This window comes from Rhagoletis pomonella, unplaced genomic scaffold, assembly GCF_013731165.1.
Source record: "Rhagoletis pomonella isolate Grant_MI unplaced genomic scaffold, Rhpom_1.0 Rhpom_scaffold_00010, whole genome shotgun sequence".
NCBI classification, from domain to species: domain Eukaryota; kingdom Metazoa; phylum Arthropoda; class Insecta; order Diptera; family Tephritidae; genus Rhagoletis; species Rhagoletis pomonella.
In genome coordinates, this window is record NW_023458564.1 from 20982685 (window position 1) to 20986297 (window position 3613).

The following is a 3613-nucleotide window of genomic DNA, read 5'->3' on the forward strand; positions in this document are numbered from 1 at the left end:
ACTGCCAGCAGCTCTGCGCATTTTGTCGGCAATCAGTTTTTGCTTGAGCTTCGACTGCGAGTGTTGTCTTGTTCCGAAGCATAAGCATAAGCAAAAGTTAATGAAATAAAACTCATTACAGTTTTTTAAACACTGGTCCTAGGTCGTTCCGTGCACGTAAGTGCAGAATATCAAGAATCTAGCGATGCAAAAACAAAGAATGTGGCTCGATAGAACTTTTTGTCCCGATTTCAACCCTACTAAAATTAGCTAGAGGAAGTAAAATATAGTAAATAGCGGAAGTAAAGAGGATACCAATGGTTAAATTTAAACGTTTTAATTTTTTCTGAACAACATTACCATTTAAAAAACTAATGACGTCAAAATAAAGGTAACTAATTTTCCATTCTTGTATGTATATAATTTATATGCTTTTTATATTTTAGGTCCGGAAATACTACAAAACGAAAAAAGAATATATAAGTATATTTTTTTAAATGGTTTTTTTTAAATCGGTTAAGTAGTTTCCGAGATATTAAACACATAAGAAATATAAAAGTTGAACTTTAGCTTCTTTTATTGGCTTTGGTTTTTATTTGTACCAAACAATTTTGACATGGTTCAATCGATCCTCATTTCTGGTTTTTTATAGCTAAACGGTTGGTATGCTAGACTAATATGTGAGTGTTTTAACACTCTGACTCCGAAGTAGTCAGATTTAGTCCAAAAAGCGTTTCTTAACTCGAAAATGAGAGCAAAAATGAGAGAGCAACACTCAGTGAGAGTGAGAGTAGTCAGATTTAGTCAGAAGAATTTTTGCTGGCAAAATCCTGAAAAGTGTCAAACTCAACTGGATTTAAATTAACGGAAATTAAAGAATACACAAAACGTGAGCATAATCTAAAGAGTAAATGAAGTGAATTGAAAGTGGAAGGAGGCAAAATATAATTAATATAGTAAGTGTTTATTTTACTTGTGCTTGTGTGAATGTGTTTTGTAAATACATTTCTATTCCTATCTGACGTTAGTTTTGTTGTTGCCATTCTTTAGACTAAAAATTTGGCTTTTTGCGCTCCTTTACTTTTTCTTGTTATTCTCTTTTAGTGAGCGCATTTTGCTAACGCTCTTGTTTTTGACACTTTTCAGATTTTAATCCGAATAGATAATGAATGGACCTATTGTGTGGCATTTGCGTATTTCGTTATGTAATTTTGCTTTGAAACTTTGAAGTAAGAAGTTGCCATTTGGCAAAAACAGTCAAAAACGTAAGAAATGTTCCTACAATTTCCATGTTTTTTAAAAACCAACCCTTCATACATTAACACTGCCCTCCACACAGCAATGTGCTGGACAAAAATATAATTGAAATTGTTAGTTTTTCGATTTCCCTTCAGAAAATTAAATTAATTGGAAAGCAATTTAGAGACTACTTTATGTTCAATAACAACAAATTGAGAGTCTAACTTTTTGCCCTGCAACAAACTGATTTATTTAACATGACGATGTCTTTAAAATGCATTTGGTTTAAAGCACTGCTTTTCCCAGCTTCCACAAATTGTTCCTTTGAGTAAAAAGAGTATCAATATTCTAAATATTTACTCACTGCATTTGTTTTAAGTAGTTTTTCAATTCAAACTTGCTTCCGTAACCGCAAAACTCCACAGGCAAACACCGATGGCCTACCAACTGTCATTTTGACGAGCAAAATGATTGCAAGTTTTTGTGTGTGGGCACTTTGATATCTTGAAATAAGCATTCGACGCATGACGCCACCAGACAACGTTCTCTCAATCTCGTTTTTTGAAAACATTTAAATCTTTAAAAAACTTGCTGAATAATTTTCTCAAAAATGTAATCATAAATAATCCAATAAGGAATAGATTTTTATTTTGATTTAATATCAAAATTTCATCGATGCTACCACCAGCACGCTATCTTTCAAATATGGCTGTCAAACTATCGAATGGCCTGCAATAGATGTCAAGCAATAAGCGCTGACATATATTGCAGCCCCATGATTCAATAATACAAGGTTAGATAATTATTGATAGCCGCGGTTTGACACTCCCTTACAAAAGGTTGCATTTACGAAGGACAGAGAAAGGAGAAGAAAGCAATCCCTTGTTGCGAAAATGGTAGTAGATAAGTACATACGCAAAGTAGGCAATTAGTAGTGAAATTCTTTTCTTAAATTCTAATGTATCTGGCATTTTAAATGAAATATTGAACAATATATTAATATATCTACGTGAATTACGTAATTTATGAGCTATTTAGCTGTATAAAAACTGCAAAAGGACTCAGAATTAAATAAAACTACTATGAGATTTATGTAAACATCCAATTTAAAAAAATATTATGTTTTCATCCGTTAAATGTCCTTAATATGCATATACAAATAAACAAATTGCACAAAAGCTTATAATTCTATTTCACAGGTAAGCTACACTTTTTCCAAGTAAATTTTCAAAGAAGCAACCCCGTGCCACTGCTAAGGGAGCGGTGCGAGAGCGACAACTGTCAGTTTATCGAACCTTATATTATTGAATCATGTTGCAGCTCATGAGAAATAGGCGGTCTCCATTGGAAATATATTTTGTGACATGGTTATCACCCCATCAGTGTTTTTCGTGTGGAGACAGGGCCTAAGGATTAGTACAAATAGAGACACATTGCGGAAAATATCTAAATTGTTGCATTAACAAAAAACAAATGAATAAGACTTTTTATTCAAACCCTGAGCCCTGAAATTCGATCGGAAGCCCCTAAATATCAGAGGTAAAAATCCAATCTGACAACCCTATCACAGAGGTCCTCTCAAAACCATTCACGTTTACGCTTGAAAAGGTGCGATACAACGTATCACATAGAAAAACACGGGTTTTGCCCATCTCTGGCGAGAACGAAAAAAATACGTTTATAAATATGGGCAAACCCTGCCGTACCGGCCACTACGTTTGGAGGTTTCTTTTACTATTCTTTTTTTTGCGTCAAAAAATGATAAGTTAAAAGATTCTTATTATGTAAGGGAAGGTTTAAAGTAGTGCTTACGAAAACAAAACAGTGGAAATTTGAATTTAAAGAAATGTGGGAATATGCGCCCTCAAAACTTGTGTTCGGATGTTAGACCCCTTTCAGACACGTCAAGTCTTCATTTCAAGTCTGCTCGGTTCGTTGGCGAAGGAGGTGGGCAGAGAGGGGAGGAGTACATTCGTCCCACCTCCTTCGCCTATGAACGAGCAGACTTGAAATGAAGACTTGACGTGTCTGAAAGGGGTATTACTCAAAATGGAAGCAGTTTTGAAATGATCATTAAAGTAAAAAAATATCTGCAAATTTTCATGCATGTAGAACAAATCTAAAAGAACACTTTGAAGACAAACACAAACAACCAAAAAGAAGTCAACTAAATATATTATAAAAGCAAAGTAAAGTTTGGATAAACTTTAAAATCATTGCATATGTTCGCTGCGGACGTTTCGTTTCGGACGCTACTATTTTTGTCATTAAGAAAAACTGACATTTTCCAAGCGATATTATGGTATTTTATTTAAGGATACAGGCTTAAAACTAAGGTTAATCAGAGCTTTGCTTCAAGAAGTAAGAGATGCAATCATATTTCTGAAATAAGTGT